The following is a 23742-nucleotide window of genomic DNA, read 5'->3' as shown; positions in this document are numbered from 1 at the left end:
AACCATTCAAGGCGTCGAGCTAACGACGTTAAACAAGCGCTTATTGGGAGGCAACCCAATTTTTATTTTTATTTTTATTTTTATTTTATCTTATTATTTTATTATTTATTATTTTCAGATATTAATAAAATTCTCTTCTTCTAGGTAACCGAAACGAAGATAGGGAGAGACAACCCTGTAGCCAAACAGCAACTAGCGGATCTCCTTGCAATCATACGCGAACAACATTAATTACACGGGGAGTTCCTCTACACTTTTTTCTCCTATTTTATTTATTCCACATCGAGGACTATGTGTTTTAAGTAGGGGGAGACATTCCTTATTATTTCTGTCATTTTAGATGCTGATTTGGTTGTTGCTGCCCATATAAATTTTTTTTAAAGAATATTCTACCTCTTTTAATGCTCAAGAATTTGACCACGACTTGCCCACTGTTTGACCCACATGCATGATTTTTGTCCACTGAGTTAGTTATGATTTTTCCTGATTGATTGCATCTCCATTGTTTTATTTCTTTTAGGCTGAATAATTTTGATTAATAGAGTTAATCCTATTTTTCTTTTAGTAAATTTGATTAAGTCTAAATACAAAGATGACACTTAATACAATTGCATGCTTAAAATATGTTCATGACTATTAAGGTGGTTGCTGAAACTTATTTTTGACACTTGATTGTTGCTCCTAAGTCCTCCAAAATTAAAATTTCATTTAATAATAATAATGTTTCCATGGTTATGAGTGCATCTTGAGACGTGACTAGCTAACCGGGGTAGGGTGCTTGGGTTGTCATCCTATTTCGCGTCAAAAGGTTGTGTGATGTGTTAGGTAAAACTCTGCTAACCGGAATTAATTTTTAAGAATGTGTTGGGCTGAGTAACCGGGGTGAGGCGCTTGGCTATCATCTTTCTTCTCGTCAAAAGGTTCGATATGTTCTTAAGAAAAATAAAAATTAAGAATGTGTTGGGCTGAGTAACGGGGTGGGGTGCTTGGCTGTCATCTCTCTTAGCGTCAAAAGGCTCAATATATTCCTAAGTAAATATAAATAAATAGAATTAAAAAAAAGAGAGAAAAAGGAAAAAAAAGAAAAAAGAAGAAGGAGGTATTAATAAAATTGGGGGACTAAAGGAGAAATAAATAAGGTGTCTTGATAGGTTTGGTAAATTACCTAATTTTCATGAAATAATCCAAGTCGATCTTAATTTTTGTGTGTGTTAATTGAAATACTTTTTTCAAATTTTACTTAAAGCAAGCTAAGGGTTCTCTTTATTTTTCATATGCATTTTGACTAATTTTTATAAAACTTTGGAGTAGTATTTCTTTCATGGCAGGAGTTAATTTTCATAGTAGACACAAACCATACTTGAGGGCAAGCATGGGCTAAGTAGGGGGGATTTGATATTACTCTAGAATGGCATATTTTATGTGCTAATTGCATGCTTATTTTGAGTTTGATCCTACAAATTTGGGTTGTTTTATGATATTTTATCTTTTAGGGACTAAATTGGAGGAAAAAGGAAATTTAAAGGCAAAAAGTGCGAATTTGAAGATATAATGGGCCAACATGCAAAGAAAGAGAGAAGTGGTGCCAAAAATGCAAACATGGAAGACCCAAAAACTAAAATACAAAAGAAGAGATTTTATAGCACAAAACTCTATTTTAATTTCAATTATATTAGGATAATTATTAAGGATTTCTTTTAGATTTAATTTTAGGATTTATTTTTATTTATATTTAATTATATTTATTTATTTGTATTTATCTTTTAGAATTTAATTAGGAATAGACTAGGTTTTCTAGTACTATAAATAGGGGATGGAGTGGCACATATTGGACATCTCTTTTTTCTGAAAACACTCACTCTCCCAAAAACTCTGTCTTTTGTTTTCTCCATATTTTCTTCAATAAAAATTTCTTATCTATTTTATTTCTTTCTTTCCCAAAAATCATGAGCCACTAAACCAATCTAGCCGAAGGTTGTCAAAATTCCCCCAAAAAAAGGTTCATGAGGCTTAGAACCTGCGCTTAGCCTTCTCAACAAGGTATTCATCGCTTCTCCGCATTACGGGGCTGACGCTTCCGTCCATATCCCTTAATAGGTGATCTTTTCAACTTGTGCAAGGAACGACTTCTTTGTACATTTTGAGAATGTTGCACAGTCAGTTCGTTGGCTTTCTGCATCAAAGGTTGACAAATCCAAGAGACAGAATGGCGTGGTATTCGTCGTTGGGAAGTGATGATCTAGTAGAAGATAGTCCCATAAAAGCGATTATTGGCTAGAGTCAGGCTCTGTCAAATTTTAAGTCTAAATCATTGGAGTTGGTGGTCGTAGGTGTCCTCTTCCACTATAACTGGCTTATATTGCTTAAGAAGGGTTACTTAAAAGCCAAGGATTGAACCCAAGGCGGATCGAGACAACCGGAGGCTGGAATCTCGCCACATAAGAAACTTTTTCTTTTCTCAAACTCTGTTTATTTTTATTCTTCATTTTAATTTTCATAATTTATTTAATTTCGCAATTTCGATTCAACTTAAAATTCTGTTTTTATTTTTCCAGATCAAAATTCTTAAATTCTTTTTTTTTTTTTAGGAACGCGAGTTTTCTTGGCCAAGAAATTGTCCAGGATTTCAAGAAATGAGCATTCGTACAATCCGGTCCCTGAGGATTCAACCCTACTTCTTCTTTATTGTTATTTTTACTATTTTACAGGGATTAGGATATGTTTGGTGCTCTCAACGACGCATCATAAAGTTTTCTTCGAACCGTTTCAACTACAAACCTTAAGGTGCTATTTGTAACTCTATCATAAAATAGAGGCACACCCAAATAAGTTCTAATATTCTAAACTCTGTGGAATTCGAGTATATTAAAGACCTGCTCCCCTAACTTATCATCAATCCATGGAAACAAACTAGGAGGCAAGGATCTCATTGATTCTGGTTTCTCACCATACAAATTCTGAAAAAACCTGATCGCTTCATTTTGTAATTCTTCCTCATAAAAAATCCATTCTCCCAGACCATTCTCCAAGGCCATGATCCAATTTTGCTTTATCCTTTGAAGTGTATACTGATGATAAGATTTTGTATTTCTGTCTTTTAGAAGAAGCCAGTCACATTTCGCCTTCTGTTTCCAAAGAAGGTCCTTATGATGAAGCACATTTTCAAAACCCTCTTGGACATCAATTTCCAACTAAAATAAAGAATTCAATTGAGAATAACCCATACCCTTCTGAAAATTATAGAGTTTCTAAATCATCATTTTTTTACGTGTCCCGATATGTCCACACATTTTTATTCCAGCTCTTGAGTTGATTCATGAAGTGAGAAAAATATTCTGACAAATACCCATTAAAGCTCCACTTTTCCATGACAAACTTAGAGAAATCTGGATGTTCTACCCAACCAGCTAAAAAATGAAAAGGACGACCTTTAGATAAGTGAAGCGATGGTTTAAGAGAAACCAAGAGAGGTCTATGGTTAGATTTGAGTATTGGAAGATGAGTCACCGACCAATTTTGGAAAGAGTAGATCCACTCATCATTCCCAATAGCTCTATCTAAGCGCTCAAACACAACATCTCTATGCAATGTAAAGAAGGGCCTTTAAACCCCAAATCATGCTATTTAGTCGATTCCATAAAATCACCAAAAAAGAGGGAATATTTTACCAATAATTCACCCACCTCTTTTTTCACTAGAAGAAAAAATGCATTAAAGTCTCTTACAGCAAACCAAGGAGACTCGTTACTCGGAATAGTCATCTTGAAGCCTTCCCAAAGGTGTTTTTATTTTCAACTATAATGACTACCATAAGCAAAAACAACAAATATAGGCCGATATAAAGAATTATCAAAAACCTATAACAGAACAAATTGAGGATGGCTTCGAAGGACTTTGACACAAATCAACACCTTCCATCCAATCCAAATACCCCCAGAAAAACCAATAGCCTCCACACGATGAGAGAATTGAAAACCGAGATTAGCGATGATCAAATCAGCTTTAACACCACTAACTCTAGTCTCTAAAAGACCCACAATATCAACCTTGTGCTCTCAATTATACTCACGAAAAATATGTAAAAAATTGCTACTAACGCACCCTTGACAATTCCTTGAAAATATAAGAAAATACATTATTTGGAAATAATAATAATAAAAAAGTCAAAGATTGACCTTTATTTCTCAGGCAAATGACTTTCTTCATGACTTTTCCCATCAATATTCAACACCTCCTTACAATTCTCATTTTCAATTTGTGAGTTGATAAGCTTAATCTATAAAAAATGACTTTTTAGATAAGATATTTTCATTATTATCTTATTGAATTGGTGTTGGTTTGATTTCTAACATCAATTTAATCAAATATTTAATACATAATATAAATATAAATAATCAAATTTAATACGAATTTAAAATAATTAAGTGTAAGTAAATTTATTAGAATTTGAAGCGTTTTATAAATTCAATTATGAAATGTAAAACAAGTTATATACCTTGTCGAAATTTTATTCATCTATAATCTATATCCATAATATATATATACATATATAAAAGTATGAGTTTGAAAAAATATTTGAATTAATTGAAAATAGTCTTTAGTTTTCTTCATATTACTACACTAACATTTAAAAATAATTTATAATGTATAATTGAGAATTATTAATTAAAAATTGACGTAAAATAAAAGTTGTAATAATTACATATTTAAAAATAATTATGATTTAATAGAAGTTGTGATAATTATACATAATTATAATTTAATTTATTATTTTTAGTTAAAAATTGTTCAAATTTTAAAATAGAATTATTACTTAATTAGAACTCGAAGTATAAAATATAAGAAAAAGAAAGGTGTTATTAATTAAAAATTTTGATGTAAAAAATTTGTGCTAATTTTATTTAAAAAAAAGGACTTATTATTTTAGTATAATCTTATGCATTTTAAACTTAATTAATAGTTAATTATGCTAATTAGTTATTATTTTTAATAATCTTACTTTGCATTGAATATGTTAGAAATGCTTTAATTATAATTTGGATATTTCATATTATAATATTTGAATTGATAAATTAATATATTTTTATAATTAAAATAAAAATATTATTTTATATTAATTAATATGTTAAAAATATAATATTTAAAAAATAAATTAAATATTAAATACATAAAATCAGCTGATTCGGGCTCAACGGTAAGTGGTCAGAGATTCAGTGGTAAGTACTCATCCTGGCCCATTTTCCTGTTAGGTACTCGTATGGTAGCTAACCGGGTCAACTCACTCTCCATCAGTTTTTTTTCAGCCCAACAACAATCCGCTTAAGGCTTAAACAGGAAACCTTTATTACAGGTTTACAAAAGAACTGACTGAAAATAACATAATAAATCTATAATTATAAAAGGTTTAAGTGAAAAAGATCAGAAATGTTAGCTCGTATTGCTGCTCTAACAGAGAGACCCCTTTCTTTTATTCGCTTCTTCAAGTACAGGTATATTCCAATTCTTCATTTGATGAAAATATGCAACTATATTTCTGGGTTTATAAAAAGAAACAAAAAACTATCCCAACTGTCTTCTGTATGCATTAGCTTTATAAGATTGTTGATGCATGTGACAATAGGCTTCATTATTCTCAGTTTTTAAGCACTTACAATGTCATGAAATATGGGTACAGCCCACTTGTTGACAGCATGAGGAATTTTTAAGTCAACCCGATAAACTTTTTTCAATTTTCAGGAGAACTGATAGCATACCAAATTCCAGCCGTGGAGAAATGGATTTTACGGATTTGGATTCAAATGCTACGAAATGTGTAAATCTTAGGTTGTGCAGTGTCTCCGGGTATGTTATGTCTATAAAGATTCTATTTTATTTTCTTTAGTTTTTAAAGAGGTTTCATATCGATGCTTGTTTTATTGATCTTTTTGGACATCTTTGCTATGCAGTTGCATGACTGAGATACTTGAAATTCGTGCTGATCGTCCCTCTTTTCATGTTGTGTTTGTTCCTGGAAATCCTGGTATGTTTTAATGTCTTTGATGTACTATTTTAGTATTAGTTGAATGGGTTTATATACTATTTTGCACCTGATTTTGGCTTTAAGGTTCAATTTGATACTAATATTTTTCTCAAGCACCCAAGTTTGACTTCAATGTTCTATTTAGAATCCGGGAAAGTTATGGTCCCAAGTAAGCATCTATAATTTTTTTACTAGATTAGACATCAAAGACTCGTTGGACCACATGATGCCATTTGGTTTAGGTACCAAATTGAACATTGAAATCAAACTCAGGTAGCAAATTAGGATGAATGAATATTTTTCCCAAGTACCCAAGTTTGACTTCAATGTTCTATTTAGTATCCGAGAATGTTTTGGTCCCAATTAAGTATCTATATTCTTTTTACTAGATTATACATCAAATACTCGTTGGACTACATGATGCCATTTGGTTTAGGTACCAATGTCAACATTGAAGCCAAACTCAGGTAGCAAATTAGGACGAATGGAAACTTAGGTGCCGAATTAAATGTTGAAGCCAAATTCAGGTACCATATTGTATATTAACCCTAGTTGAATTGTTAGAATTAGATCTCAATTGCATCTGATGATCTCAGGTGTTATTACCTTTTACAAGGACTTTGTGGAATCATTGTTCAAGTCCCTGGGCGGAACGGCATCTGTATCAGGTAACAGATTGAGAAGTTTCTCTTTTAATGAAAGATATTCTCTTTATTATTATTATTATTATTAGCCCTATTATTGTATTTAATAGTTACTTGCTTTCCTACGGTTCCAAGCAGCTGTTGGCGCTTCAGGTCATACAGAAAAGGTACCAACAATGGTTTTTTTTTATTTTATTTTGTAATCTATGTGCATCTTTGATTTTTCTAATTATTTCCTTCTTCTTTAACCTCCGTTGAAGAATTGGGAACACGGAAAGTTGTATTCCTTGCAAGAACAAATTGATCACAAGGTGACCTTCTATTTATTTATTTGGCTTTTAGCATATTGATAAATAAGAAGAATTTCAGCGAGTCTCTTCCAGAATTGCCAATATTCTCTATTATTAATTTTAATTTCCTGAATTGTCCATGAATATGATACATTTTGATTTACCTTGTCTGTTGAGCTGTTTAAAAATTCTTAACTAATATGCTCTGAGTTGGAAGCCAGTTAGTCAGTACCATACTGGTGGGCGTACCGTTTTTGCCTTGATACTAGTTCGTACCAGTACCGACATGTTTCAGTGTATTAGTATTTTTAAATATTTTTCACATATATATCTTTATTCTGATTTTTAGTTTCTTAATAACTTAAATGTTATAATACATGATTTATCTCAATTACATCCATATATGTTATATATACATAATATATCTCAATTACATCCATATAAATATATTTATATGTAAATATAAGTTTTAAAATTATTAATTAGGTTCAATAACTATATTTTAATTTTAAATGTAATTATAGAAAAATAAAAAAAAGGAACATTTAAAAAGATTGGTTTAAAATATCAAAATTTTGTACCAATCGGTATGGGCTGAAATTGACCGGTACAGGTTGAAACACACCGAAATATCCAAAATGCACCAAAACTTTGACTGAAACAGAACATAGACTACTTGATACCGGTTTAGGACTGGAACGGTACTTACTGGCCAGTATTGGTACGGCACTATGGTTGGAAGACTGAATTTAGTTAGGATAAACTTGAGAACTAAAGTTTTATGTGTTAGTCGCTTGAAAATCAAATTAACTATTCTCCACAATTGACCAAGCTTCTTTTTCTTGTTGAATTGGATTATTGGTTATCCTTTTTGCCTAGCCTATTTTTGCCTAGCCTATCTTTCTAGATGAAGATCTTTAGCTTAGAATCACGATGAAAACCATGTTTATCTTACCAATTCATCATAAAGGATTATAACTTTGCTTTAATTTTTACTTTTGCAGATTGAGTTCATCAAAGTGCAAAATATTGAAGCCCCTTTAGTTGTTGTAAGACTAATTTCTTTCTGTTGTTTCATATTCCCGCTAGTCGTAGAAACAGTTTCTTCTTCCAAGAATATAACCTCTTGAAATGTTTTTCTTTTCCCCCGATATAAGGAGAAATGTCTTTTTCATTCTTGGCATATAGTTTTCGATCTAACATTTGATAATGTGCAACATCTTTTTCAATAAGTGCCTTTTTATTTGTTTTTCTGTTTAAGGACAGACGTTTGATTTTCATTCCTACTAGTGAACAATATTTTGGCTTGGAAAGAAACACTAAAATTTCATAAAGTGATATATTCCAAAATTCTTGCAGTTGATTCTGATTTCTAAGATTAAACTCATTGTAGATGTTTAATTTTCCATGAAGGTAGGGCACTCTATTGGTTCATATATAGCACTAGAAATGCTAAGGAGGCTGCCAGAGAAGGTGGAATGACCATTTTCAACTAATTTATTCGACATAATTTTTACCGTTCAAGTTTGTGAAACGAAAAATATTGTTTCATAAAATTCCTCATCTGGTGTTTTAGGTAATTATTGCATTGGACTCTACCCGTTTTTAGCCTTAAATCTGCAATCAAAGAAACAGGCTGTCATCGTGAAGGTTATTATGTAAGACTCTTTCTTTATCATTGCTTCCCACTATGCATGGTTTGTGTGGAAAACATTTCAGATCTCTATTATGATGAATACTAATTTCCAGTATTCTGCCCTCACTCTTCTTCTGTTTGTCGCTCTTGCTCACACTGCAGTATTGTATGGCATGTTTAAATTTCCTTTCCCACTATACCTTATGATTCCTTAACTGAACAATACTTGTAAAGTTTGTTCAGAATCATAATCTCATATATCATTTATTCACTCATCTTTTATAACTAAAATAAAAGAAAACCTTATCTGCTATGCTAGTTTTGAATATTTGTTCAAAATTTTAACATTCTATCGTTCATGGATACGGATTGGAGAGTGAATAGAATCAATACATGGGTTTCAGGTCCAGAGTACTGTCCATTATGGTTACACTCTTTGTAGCACCGTTGAGCTTGTTACCAAGACGGGTTTTGAGGCTAATTTCTGAACTTTCGAATGGGAATTCATGGTCTAATACTGCCCACTAAGCTTGTTGCTCTCACTTACCACAGGTCAAGTCCTGTTAAAGTGCAGTTCTTTCTGATTATAAGCAGTATTTCTTTCTTTTCTGGGTCTATTCGGACCCTCAGTACAGATTGCCCTAGGGGACTATTTAATTGTATTCTTGCGTGTATATATGTGTATATTAAAATCAAGTGCTTGTTTAATATTGAAGGCTTTAATTTTTGTTTTACATATTTTTCATTTGCAGTATCATACCATACGCAATGTGCTATATATGGCCAGGACGGAGTTCATAAAGGTATGCTCATGCTGACAACAGGAAATTGGTGCTGTAAGAGACTAAGGCTTCGCATAGTACGAAGGAAAGAAAATTGGAGAGATGGAAAATTGAAAGGGTGAAAAACTAGAGGGATGGAAAATATATTTTCTTTCCATAGGTGTCTTTGGTAGGAAAGATGGAAAAATAGAAAGAAAATGCAACAATTGAAAAATGTATAATTTGAACTAACATACACTTCTCTCCGATTTTCTCCTCTCATCATTCCAATTTGGAAGGATTAGTTTTTATGTATTAGGATAAAAAATGATCACTCCTATTCTCTTTCCTCTCACTCTCCTTCCCAACCAAGCACAGTCCAAATTTATTTTCTCTCTACTTTTCCATTCCCTCCTCCCATCTCTCCACTTTTCCATCCAATTAAGCACACCCTAAAATTTTATAAAAATTGGTCATAATTTAGAACAACACAAGTATCTTGTCTAAGAACATTTCTTGATGCCACATCGAATTCATAATGTTCTTGATCATGTGCTTTTGTTGTTATTGTATTTGTGCAACCTTTCTGCTTGGGAATACTCTCACTGATTTTTCTTGCTTTTCTTGTAGATCCCTAAAAAAAAAACCTCTGATTCACAAATACATAAAAGTACCCCCATTCAGATATCTGGTTGTCTTGTTGCCTCAAAAAACCCCAATATAGTCTTTTATGAAGTGTGCCAACGCGGGTCCATATATGTTTCTTTTGTTTAGATCACTGCACTTCTATACACTAATAATAGCTCGATCGATACTAAGCTCGACTGGTTGATGATATTAGTCTGCCGTTTGAAGAAGTTTCGGATTATAAAACCTGGTGCTTTTTGCTTGGACTGTTCATATCATTGTGTTAATGAATATTTAGTTCCAAAACAAGGATTGCATCTTTCGTGGTTTCCTGCTTCCTTTTGTGGCATTATGTTGTCTTTTGTTTTTGGTTCAAGTGCACCACTGCAGATTGAAAAATATAGGGCTGATTTACTGAGATAGGACTATAAACTTACATCAACAATCTTGTGGCCATTTACTTACTTTAATCCTTGTCTGTTAGCTTTCAGAAACACCAGATTGGGAATTTATGAGAGAAAACCAGGAGAAAATTTCATTCTTGTATGGCATTGATGATCACTGGGGTCCATTACAAATGTTCGAAGAGGTAGAATCCAACTCTCTTTTTCAAGTCTTGTATTTCAGGTTCGGACCATCAAAACCCCCTATTGCTAGAGAACCGTAAAAGGCCATCAACAAGGTTGCTAGATTAATAAAAAAGATAAAGAGAAAGATAAACCTAAGGCAGCCTGCTATTGAATCGAAATTCCTTATCAAACTAGATGTCCCTTGCAGTAAAAGTCCTGATACGACAGAATGCAAAAAACAAATGGTGTTACTTAGAAATCTTGCAGCTATACTGATGTAGAGATGGTGCATCTGATAAAAGGGGAAGGTGATTATTACAGTAACCATCAAGAACATGGTGTAACTTTTGATACTGTGCTTTTCTGGCTTTCCACTTAGCAGTTGTTCCATCTTTACTTGCCATCATTTACCCTTTGTTGCCGAGAAACCTGTTTAATTTGGTTTAATTTTATTTGTTTCCCTCTTAGGTCTCTAGGCAGGCCTCAGGAATTGCTCTATCAATAGAAAGGGAGGGCCACACTCACGGTTTTTGTTGTACGGAGGCTGGCTCCATATGGGTTGCTCGCCATGTTGCTAGCCTGATAAAGAACAAATTAGCAAGATGATGCCGGTAAGATCAGTCTTATAATTATTGCATTATTTTGATTGCAATGCAGTTTGGTTTGAGTATCAAATCAACTGCAGTGACATCTGAAATAAGCTAGATATCACTATTAGAGTACTTTGGTTCACTCTAATGGAATAGAGATGTAATAGAATAAAATTATAATGGAATAAAGCTGTAATAAGTAATTCAATTGTTTAATTAAATAGAATAGAATAGAACTGTAATACTATTATTGTGTTTGGTTGAATGGAATAGATATTGTAATAGCATAAGGAAAAAGCTAAAATGACCAAAATAGCTTTAGCAGAATTTTTTTAAGTAAATAATTATTATTATTGTTAATAAATTTTAATAGGATTATTATTAAATATATAATTTAATAAAAAATAAATAATTTAATCATATTTTAATATAATTATTATAAAATAAAATTTAATAAAAATAAAAATATATAATTTAATAATATTCTTAATAGAATTATTATTTAAATATAAATTAATAAAAAATATATAATATATAATATTAAAAAAATAATATATAGCATGCAATACATATTTAATGTGCTAGAATATTATTACTGAAACAAATAATTTAATTATCTATCTAAACTAAAAAGTAAAAGATTAAAAGTAATAAATAGGTTGAGAATTATATTTTACATTCAAACATATTGTTCATACATTAACAAAAATTACATAATGTCATTAGCTTATATTAAATTTGAAATATCTCATATTAAGGTTATATTTAACATTGTTATTGGTATAATTCTTTAGATTAAAAGATATATATCACCATAAACAAAATGCTATGTTGATTAAAATTTTACAAATGCATCTTCAAAGCATGCAATATATGATTCCTAATTAAGGTATTCTAAAAGTTGGCTTAATGTATTAAAGTTGAATTGTTGTTTTGCCAATATGAGGATCAAAAGACGAAGTCCATTGCCCTAACAACATTAAAGTTGTTTGTTGCGTCTTTTAAGTTTGTTGGGGTTTTGAATTGAGTTAATCCAAAAAGAACCGATTTAAACCACAATGAATCGATTCAAACAAGAGAAGAATCGATTTAAACAAGAATGAATCTATTCAAATAACAAAACAATCTATTCAAAGTGGAAAGGAATTGATTTAAACATCAAAGGATTGATTCAAAGCCGCTGCAAATACTTTCTTTGCATACAATTTGTTGGTGTTTATCGGCAGCATAAAGATTCAAATCAAACAATCGATTGAAAGCATCATTCAACAAAATGAAACTAAATTAAAATTGTTATTAAATTGATTCATCAACAAAATGAAACTAAATTAAAATTGTGAGCCTCTAAAACCAGGTACTTGTTTATTTTCACAAATATGCAAATTGATGTTGGTGAATGTAAATGTAAAAGGTAACAAATTTATTTTACAACCTTACCATAACCAGAAACTATTAACCATGATATTAAACTGATATGCAAGAATTAAAAAAAAAAACCAATGCATCATAAACAAATAAACAACAAACAAAACCACACAGAATTTTCACAAATACAACAAAAGGTTCTCTTTGATTTTCATGGACAATGTTCACCAATTTTCACATATCTACTTGCTTAGTGGTTGTGAATTTGATAGATATAAACAAGATATCTACTCTCTAGAATTATTCAATTACTGGTTATTTAAAAAAAAACAATTTGGGCCATCTTTGGCTCCAAAAGAAAAGAGAAAGAAGCTTAATGTGAAGTTTGTCATGCGAAAATGGAAATATGATTTTTAGTACAAGAAGTATATGTTTTACACTTCTGGATTGGTCTTTGAAAAATCAAGATTTATAAATTACATCTCACTAAGTTTATATGAAATCACCATAAAAAAATCCATTGTCATAGTGGAAGTCATTATTTTTTTAAATAATTACCATAAAAAAGAAAAAAAGGTTATTAAACCCAGAAAAACTTTCATTAACTAAAAATAATAAGAACCCACAGGCGTAATTATACAATAATTCCATTCAAATCAACTTTAAAAGCAGTTCATTCATGTACACAATAAAAAAAAAAGCAACAATGAATAAAATAAAATAGCAATTTCAACAGAAAATACTGAAAAATAAAATATTCATATTAATGTAAAAATCTTATAATTTGATAAAATAATGTCGAACAAACTAAGAATTGGCAGATTAGTTCTATAAACCAAAACCCATTATAAGAACCTCATATTTAGGGCATTTAAAATTTGAGTTTGAATTAAAACTTACCGGATCTTGGATCCTGCGAGATGACAAAACGCTTCACTTCTTTTATTGAATTTTTTTCAATAGACTAAGCTACCAAGAATTCTAATTTTGTAAATATATTGAAGAGAAAAAGAGTTTTAGTGTGCAATATGATTGAAACCTTGGCTAATTTGTTACATCACTTGTTCCCTGAATCACCATTCAGTGGGGAAAGTACAGAACTGTATGCTACATTTTTACCCTGAATAAGACCATATAGAATAGGGCTATAATAGCTATTACAACCAACCAAACAACAGTTTAGTAATGAGTCCACTTAATTGAGCTGTAATACATTGCTATTACAACCAACCAAATATGGCTTTAGTTATTTGACATATCAAGTCGGGCCATAGTTTTGTCTAATATTTATCCATTTTGTATGACAATCATCTCATAACCATTGCAATAATGGTAGAGAGCGTGTAGGAAAATGCTATATAAAGATGGTAGCATCCATGTCCATATGTGAACTACTTATATTATATGTCACTCTTATTCTTTTATATATTATTTATTTTGAAGAAGTATAGGTGTCTGTATATGTGTTCTCGAGATATGCCCCTAATCAGCAGTCACACCCTATTCTGTATATGTGTTCTCGAGATATGCCCCTAATCAGCAGTCACACCCTATTCTATGTGACAAAGTTACAAACAATATAAAAGACAAAAGGAAAATCCATTGTCTTGTTCATGGTGAGGCATTTTCTATCCTCACGTGAGTGTTCTGAGTAAAGTCAGCCTTATTAGATGGTTTATTGTACCTATTGCTCATGTTTAATCTCGTCTAAATTTAGGTACCTTTGCCGTATATGCCGAATTTTTTTATTTCGGTCTGAGGTTCATTCTGATGTTGGACTTAAAACTGAAATTCGAGTTCGATTTAAAATTTTTTTAACATGTTCTTAGGTTAATTTTAGGATAAATTATACAATTACTCACTAAATTATACTTAAGTTTTCGTTTTGGTTAATTAACTAAAAAAGTTATAATTTGATCATTGAATTATTTAAAATGTTTCATTTAAATTATTGAACTATTCAAAAGTTTTTATTTATGTCACTGTGTTGTAAATTTTTTTTAAAAGTTTTGTTAGCGAGTTCCAAGTAACGATTTGATGATCGATACGATGAATCAATACCCATTGATGAGATGAACATACTTTAGATCCAAGTCAATTTGAATGTTAATGTTGTAGATCGAAGAAAAATTTGTTTGAATTTTGGTTCTTTGATTTTAACAGGACAATGAAATAAAAAGTTTTGAATGGTTTAATGATCAAATTGTAATTTTTTTAATTAAGTGATCAAAACAAGAATTTATTCATTAATGATTAAAACGAAAATTTAGTCATAATTTACCCTTAATTTTATTATTGAGATATTTCAAGACGATTAAAAGCCATTTTCTTAACTCATTGGTTTTTTTTTTCAAAACAAAGTCACTATTTACTCTTATCAATTATAATTTAAACATCCATCAAACAAAATATTAATACCTTTGTAATTAACAATTTCTGTTGGGGATAGACTCGTATAAGCAACGAATAAGAATGAAGAGAGAAAATTGGACACAAATATTTACGTGGAAAATTCCTTTAAAGAGGATAAAAAATCAGGAGCAAAGAAAATTTTACTAAAACGACAAATAATCGAATAGGAGTACAAGATGGAGAAATAAAAACAAATTTGAACCCAAAATACAAAGTTCTCCTAAAATTTCCACAAAACTCTCTTTTAATTGTGTTGTTGAATCAATCTCTCTAGGGTTGTTAAGAGCCCTATTTATAGGTTGAAATTCATGGGTTAATCTGATTAAATATCCTTAGAGTTATTAGAGTTCGACTGGGAGAAGGTAGCATAGTTTAACTAGGAAAAGAAACTCGCTTTAGTAGGGAACACTTTGTTACGTCGTGACGTCGTTTATCGGCTCGTTGGGACGTCACATGTCGTGTTGTTGAGTCTTCCTCATCATGATGTAGACTCTGTTTTGTCTAAAATGCGAGGCACACTTCACAAACTCTACCTTGACTCATATTTCTACGACACCTTCTTTACTGAGTCTTGTCTGGGGCCTAACTTGATCTTTGGAAGATGTTGACCAAGTCCAAACAATGTTTGAACTTCAAAACTGGAAGACTTTTCGTCATCATATCAACTAAATTATTTTTTATGCCGATTTTGTGAATCTGAACACCTCCTTGAACAATTACCTCCCAAACAAAGTGATACCGAATGTCTATGTGCTTTGTTCTTTCATGATGCATTTGATTCTTAGTGAGATGTATGACACTTTGACTATCGTAATATACAATAGTTGCATCGTGTTTATTAACTAACTTCCCAAATAGACCTGTCAACCAAATGATTTCTTTCACAGCTTTTGTAATTGCCATATATTCAGCTTCGGTAGTCGATAATGCCGCAGTGGCTTGAGGCATGGCTTTCCAACTAATGGCGTATTTTCCAAAAAAAAATGGATATCCTGTGAGGGATCTTCTTTTGTCTAGATCTCCTGCATAATTTGAGTCTACGAAGCCCACAAGACCCTCTAAACTTCTTCCGAACTCTAAATGATTATTTGATGTCCCCCACAAGTATTTGAGAATCTACTTACTGCTTGGCAATGTAATTTCCTGGGTCTAGCCATGTATCTACTTACAACACTAATAGTATGTGAAATATCAGGACGAGTACAAAACATTGCATACATTAAGCTTCCGATTGTATTGGAGTAAGGAATCAAAGACATATACTTTTCATCATCTTCAATTTATGGTGAATTCGAAGTCAAAAGTATAAACTGTACAACTAAAGGAGTACTAACCGGCTTTGAAATTTTCATTTTGAACCGATTGAGGATCATTTTGATATACCTTTTCTGTGACAAGAATATCCTCTCAGAGTGTCTATCTCTAAAAATTTCCATTCCCAAAATTTTCTTAGATGCACCAAGATCCATTATCTCAAATTTAGAGTTAAGCATGGTTTTCAACCAATCAATTTTGGATGGATCCTTAGCCGCAATTAGCATATCATCAACATAAAGCAACAAGTATATATACGATCCATCATCAAGATAATGCAAGTATACATAGCTATCATACTTCATACAAAATTGATGCTTGACATAAAGGAATCAAACTTCTTATACCATTATCGAAGAGACTGTTTCAGGTTGTACAAAGATTTTTTGAAGAAGGCAAACATGATCTTCCTTGCCTTTGATCTTGTAGCCTTCAGATTGCTGCATGTAAATTTCCTCTTTTAGGTAAAGGAATGTAGTTTTCACATATAATCACTCTAATTCAAGGTTGTATAATGCTACAAGGGCCAAAAATGTGCGAATGGGCGTATGCTTCACAATAGAAGATAAAATATTGTGAAAATCAATTTCCTCCATTTGTTTATAGCCCTTTGCGACCAACTTTTCCTTATATCTAGTGTCAATTGGACTTGATCCTTTTTTTTGAACACCCAATTGCAACCAACTATTTTCTTTCTGGTGGGTGGTTTCACGAGTCTTCAAGTCTTGTTATTTGGAAGAGATTCCATCTCCTCTTCTATTGCGACAAGTGTCATACCCTGAAAAGCGATGGATCCGAGAAGATAAGTAATAGGTGAGCTATTGGGCACATTGTAATAATATAATCCGCCAGCTTATTGGCCTAATGGCAAGTTAGAGTATTGATGGATACTAGTACTAAACCATCTGCTCATTGTCAGTATTTAAGGAATTGGGCGCGGGATGTTTCCTAGAGGAGAAAGATTACACCCAAGAAAGTGTGTGCCTATGAAGGGGTACGCCCTAGAGTTTTGTTTGAGCACTAAGAGCCTGTCATGTTTATAAGGGAGCTGTAGGGGACTTAATTGTCTCTAAGACCATGTTGAGAGAGTCACCGCCAAGATATAATACACCTGAATAGCATGAGTACTATCAAATTGGATATTTTATAGGGTTTGATTGAGAGTTTTTGGGATTCTGTGGCAACAGAAGATGAGATCAAAGTAAAGAGCACAATAGAAAAATAAATGAACGATTGCTTGTACTTTATAACCAAGAAAACTAAACAAATCATCACAAGCAACATGGTTGGCCATTTCTCAACAGGAGTAAATCAGATTTATTTGACCTTCCCATGACTAGTCAATAGTGAGGTTAATCTTTGTCAAATTTTGTTTTACCTACCCGAGATTTGGTAGCAAAATTAGGGGGATTGAAAGTATATTTAAAGGAGGGTACCATTTCGGATGGTTTTTCTTTTTGCTTAATGTTCAAGTTCTTCTTTCTAACCTCAAATTTTTCTTCTTCTTCATTTAAGATCTAACTAAGATCTTGTCATGAGTGGATAATTCTGCCTTATGGTAAGTCTTACAGTTTTGTACATTACGATTATAAAAGGGAATGGAGTTATAGGAAGGCCTTCTATGAGGGTCACATGTAGTTTAAATGTTAGTAAAATGCTTGTAATAAGAATTTTAATGGAAATCTTATGACCTTGTAAGCAGTTGTTGTTTTAGTTGGGACGAATATTTGAAATGGAAGCTCCAGATCGAGGTTAAGGTAGCTCTCTAGTGAGTCTTTAAACTTGACTATTGCATGTCATGTAATTATGTGCATGTGTATTTTTTGAGAGGTATCTACAAATAAGTAAATAAGGTGAACAATATGCGGCATGATATGACGTTGTGTGATATAAGATGTTGCTGGCGTGTGTGTAGTCACTGCCTAATATTTTCCTATTATATTGGTCCAGAACTTGACAAATCTAGGTTATGTAAAAAGGTGAGAAAGAAATCCATTGTGTAGCCTCCAGAAAGGTAGGTATATTGTTGACCGGACAGACAGATCACTGTGAAAATGAAGCCTTATTTGTGATGCATTCGGTAAGGAAGTTTTATTGCAAATCGGATTGAAAGATCACGGCTTGACCTTACAAGCAAATACGACATGTGTAGACCATGTGGGTGAGGCTCCATTGCATCATATTATGATACTCCAAGAGGGCATGAAGGTATAAGATCATGTGGGAGAAGCCCTATGGCATCCACAGAGATGGTCCACTGAGACAGTAAACTTGAATTTCATGGAAAGGCTTTGTGACGAATTCTCTAAAAAGCCTTTGTAGGAATCCTCTAGAAACCCTTGTGGAGAGTCCTTTGGAAAGATTTTATGGGGAATTCTCTAGAAAGCCTTTGTGGTGTGTTATTTGGGAAATTCGTAGAGTGAATTCTGTAATGATCAAGTGGTGAGATACTGGTCTGCTTGCATAAGATCCGGGTATGCCTATAAGGTATTTTCCAATAGAATTCTCGACAAGAGTAACCAATTGATGAATATGCCTTAGTGATCTTCTATGATATGGGCCTTATGTATTGGAATATAGAGTAATGTAAGTGTCTGCCAAGTTGGAAATTTCTTAGATTATGAATTGAAGTAATTTGAGATTTCTAATGCTTGAGTTAAAATGTTATATTCTTCTAAAAAAAAGGTATGTTTGTCTGGATTGATTTGAATATACGATGTAACTAATGTCTTGATAGTTATTCAGTACTGTAAAGAAATCCGTCAAGAGTAGTATCCGCTGAGTTTTTGTTCTGGGAAGCTTATCCAACTACTATTTGCAAAGAAATTGTGTAATAGGATACGAAGTAAGGTGTAAAGTCTAAGATTTGCTAGTTGAATGAAACGAGTAAAAGATGATTAAAAGTAGATATTGGTGTATGGTTAATTGCCAACTAGGAAGCAGAAAAGTATTCGCCAAGGTTTGAAGTGGAAATACAAAACCCTTGAGTTGAGAGATTCTTTGACCCCATAAAAGGGTAATATTGAGTGAGACCCACTAAGTTCCTTTTAACTTATATGTGACTTTTGCAATGCAAGTCTGTGAATTGAACTAGAGCCCCAAGAGGGACCAAGCCAAGGGCGCGCCATGGCGGTAACCGAGGGAAATATTATGCATAGAGAGGGACATTTAAAGAAACATGTTTTTCAAATGAACAATAGTAATATACGCTACAAGTATGTCTTTTATTAGATAATTTGATGTAAGGTATTATTTTACCTTTAAAAGTTTATTACAAACGATAAATGTATTATTTCAAACCTGTTGTCTTGGAAAGGATTTTAAATAAAAAAAAAGGTACATTTAGTATGGTTTTTCGTAGATTGAAAATTTTAGTTAAGTATGTAAGTATTGTGATATATTATATTCAGATAAGGTAAATTGAGTCGAGTATAGGGTGTTACAAGTTAATTGGTATTAGAGCTTTCGATTTAGTTGATTCTTTGGAAGTTAAGTGAGAGTCAGCCCTGTATGCATAATATTCTGAACTTGGCTTAATGCCTCAGGTAAGTTAAAGACTTTTGTATGGCAAATAATTTGGTATACTATTAGTAATAGTGTAAGTGAAATAGTTGGAAAGAAAATTAACGATTACATTAATGAGATAAAGAAGTTCGTACAAAAAGAGTAAAAGAGATTTAAATACAAGAAAAGCAAAAAAAACCCTTAGTTTCCTCCCTTAGCTCACTGGTCAGTTTGTTCGGTGGGGGCTTCTTCTGTATGGGGGCGTTCTCTAGGAACTTCTTCTAGATCTATTGAATCTTCTAAGTCCTCCTCCTTTACTTCGAGCTCAGCAGGAATGAAGAAGTTGGTTAATTGCTTCCATTCCTTCTGGAATTTTCCCAATCTCCTCCATCAGGGTTATAGGCATTAAAGTTCAAAGATTTGGTGGAGACCTTCTGAAGGCAGTTGAAGTCCACCTGGCTCAAATTTAGAGGACCCACAACAACTTGGGCATGTAAGACTAGATTGGACCTCAGCTGGGGCAAGGCATATAACATCCCGCCTAGTAAAGCCCCGAATATTTGAGTGTTGCATATGGAAGGTTCTAAAGGAACGCTAAGTGAGACTTAAGAAGTAGGTTTTAAGTGCCCAATTAGGACTTGATTAAGTGCAAGGAGTTTCTAAATGCGTAAGTGATGCTCTAGTCTAGCGGACTCTGAACGAAAAGAACTTGTGGCGAACTCTGGTATGTACAACGTATAAGATATTCTGAATGAATAAAGCTTATTACTAACTCTGAAGAAAGGTAAGTATCACGAATCAATGAGTACTAGTAAGAATATATATATATATGATGCATAATTATAAAGAAGTATGACAGGCGAGGTAGTGCTCGCCCAAAAGCCCATTGCGATGTATAAAGTGTGCAGACATCGAAAGGAAAATAAGTAAATAAGAATTCTGCGACAAATAGCTACAAGTAGTGAAATAAAACTTATGGTTATGTAAAATGACTTTAGAATATGAGTTGATGCCAGTGGCTAATACACTTTGCATCCATTATGGTCCTGTGCCAGTTAATTTTTGAAAAATCGGGTTTGAAAAATGTAGCAAAAAATAAATTTAGGGAAAAATCAAAGTTTTAAATTATTTTCCAAAGCAAGAACTTGGTTGTGATATCTAAAGTAATAAACACTTAATCAAAATTTTACATTTTCTATTTGTCTAGGATTAACATTTCGATCGAGTAGTCTTCTTCGCTATTCTCAAGCTCACGTCTGCCGAGTGTGGGTCCATTTCAAATTAGAAATTTTTTCACAAAAATTACTAGTGGGGTAATTTCGTAATTTTTCTAAACTTTTAGGCCAAATTGTAACTAAGAAATATATCTTTAGAAATTTTTTGAAATAATCTATTCAGAGAATTTTCTCTCTATAACTTTTTCTTGACTTCAAATGTGTGAAATAATGACCTAGTGCTCTTTTTATATGCGGAGAGTTTAGAGAGTTTAACTATGATTAAACTTAATCACTTCAATAATAAATTAATATAATACTTATAAAGATAAATATTAAATTAAATTTAATATTAAATCTATTAAAATAAAATTATTTTTGGAATAGTTAATTTGAAATTAAATTCTCTAGTAAGCTCCCAATAGGAGTGTAATTCTTTTACTATTCAACCATCGAAGACCTACTGCCACCGACCATTTGCCAGCCACCGAAATGTCGTCGTCATAGTTGCTGACACCCCGAACTAGTTCTATTTCTGTCGATTTGGTCTGGGCTAGTGACGGCCCAACTGATACGGTTTAGACACCAGTTGGACCGTTAGTTTGGTTTCACATACTAGGCTTGATTCAACTAGATTTTTGGTTTTGCTCTTGATTTTGGTCTCCCGGGCCGAATTGATGATTTCAAGTCCACTATTCAAGTTTAATTACCCATTGGGTCAATTTTTGGACTAGAAAGTTAATTTAAAAAATATCATATTAATTTTAATTAAGTTGATTATGTAACACCCCTAACCCGTAACCGACATTGGATTAGGGTTAGGAGGCATTACCAGACAGACAGAACATTCAGACCAATTCAGAATCACAGATACTATTTAACATCATTTCATAAACAATCATCTCTAATTATGGTCTACGAAACCTAAAATATACATTTAAAGAAAGGTTGGAACTAAACCGAACTTATTCAGAATTTTTCGAACTTAACCAATTCTTTCAAACTGTTAAAGTCACACGCCCGTGTGACTAGGCCGTATGGTACACACGGGCACTAGACATGTCCATGTGAACTAGCCGTGCCAAAAATAGGTCCTACACTGGCTTTTTCACATGGCCAATAGGCACGCCTGTGTACTATGGCCGTGTGATACTTAGCTAGCTACTGACTTTAGCCCACGGCCATATGACACGCCCGTGTGTCGAGACCGTGTGATTCTTAGAAGAATACTGCTTTTCTTACACGGCCGCAAGGCATGCCTGTGTACCCTGACCATGTGGCACCAAGCAGGCTTAGCAATAATATACAACATTCATACCAAAATTTCCAGCCAATTCCATGCTTAAGAATGACCAAAACACATTAAAACTTAGCACATTACAAACATACACCAAGACTATACATAACTCATCATTGTTAGCCGACTCCCATAGCATAATATATACACATAAAAACTTATATACATAGACCTTTTAGCCTATACATGCCATACTTTAAAATATTTACACTTTCAAAAGTACCAAAATGAGATAGATAATGTGGTGATGATCCTCGACTATCCTCGAGCCTTCAGTAGCTACGATAACTGTAAAACAGACAGTAAACACACAAAGTAAGCTACAAAGAGCTTAGTAAGCCAAATACAATTGGTATAATTACTAAAGCATATATGTACCATTCAACCATATAGATTCATAACCATTATATAGAATAATTCATAAACTTAAGCATGCTCCTTTGTTTGCATATATGTCATGCTTCATTTCCATATATATTTCACAGAGACAGAGTTTTTTTCATATTCAGAAAATTTAGTACGATACAAACGTACCTGCATAGGTTATATAATTCATATACTCAATCTCAGATTCCGTACGCTATAATCAGACGGGTCAGAAACGATACAGATGCTCATAATCAAGTACAATGCCGACATCCCAGACGTGGTCTTACATGTAATTCAATATCGATTCCTCTGTCCTAGATAGGGTCTTACACGAAATCAGATATGATGCCGATGTCCCAGACATGGTCTTATACGAAAATCTCAATCGAGGCCTGTGTCCCAGACACGGTCTTACACGATGTCACAGACAGATTCAACTTTGCTTAGGAACGTACAGAGTTTTTCAGATAATAACATATTATCATACTTTACTCCAAAGATATACATCAAGCACTCAAGGCCATCCAATACAGATTACAATTTATATGTGCATAATTTATTTCAATTAACACATAATTGTAATTTGACTTACCTCGGACGGATTTCGGATAAAACGAGCGTCTATTTAACTATTTTGGACTTCCCCCGATCTAAGTCCGATTTTCTTTATTCTTGATCTAATACAATACAAATTCAATAGGTCCGATTTTCTTTATTCTTGATCTAATACAATACAAATTCAACCATTCAATCATTCATTTCATTCAATTTAATCCATATACACATATTTAGGGCACTTTACATTTTAGCCCTTATATTTTCACACTTTGACAATTTAGTCCATTTTTCATAAAATCACCAATATGCAAAATTTCTTTGCAACAATGGCTAGCCGAATTTTCATGGCTTCTATATAAGCCTATACAACATGTTCAATCCACAATTTAGTCCTTCTAAACCTTATTTTCAAAATTTAACCCAAATAGCTCAATTGCATCAAAAACTCAAAGACAAATCTTATGAACCATCTACCAAGCCTTCATAATTCATTCAAAAACATCACAAAACTCATGATATCAACAATGGCATTTCATGAAATCTTTAACAGAAACAGAAATTCAGACATGAGGT

General features: G+C 32.5%; 1 pseudogene; it reads left to right on the top strand.

Moving 5' to 3' along the window:
• Nucleotides 1-5397: 5397 nt before the first annotated feature.
• Nucleotides 5398-11352, top strand: LOC107948133 (lipid droplet-associated hydrolase-like; annotated as a pseudogene).
• The last annotated feature ends 12390 nt before the right edge of the window (nt 11353-23742 follow it).

Source organism: Gossypium hirsutum, chromosome A04 (assembly GCF_007990345.1).
Source record: "Gossypium hirsutum isolate 1008001.06 chromosome A04, Gossypium_hirsutum_v2.1, whole genome shotgun sequence".
NCBI lineage: Eukaryota > Viridiplantae > Streptophyta > Magnoliopsida > Malvales > Malvaceae > Gossypium > Gossypium hirsutum.
The sequence above is the reverse complement of the archived record's forward strand: the minus strand, read 5'-3'. Positions and strand labels throughout refer to the sequence as shown.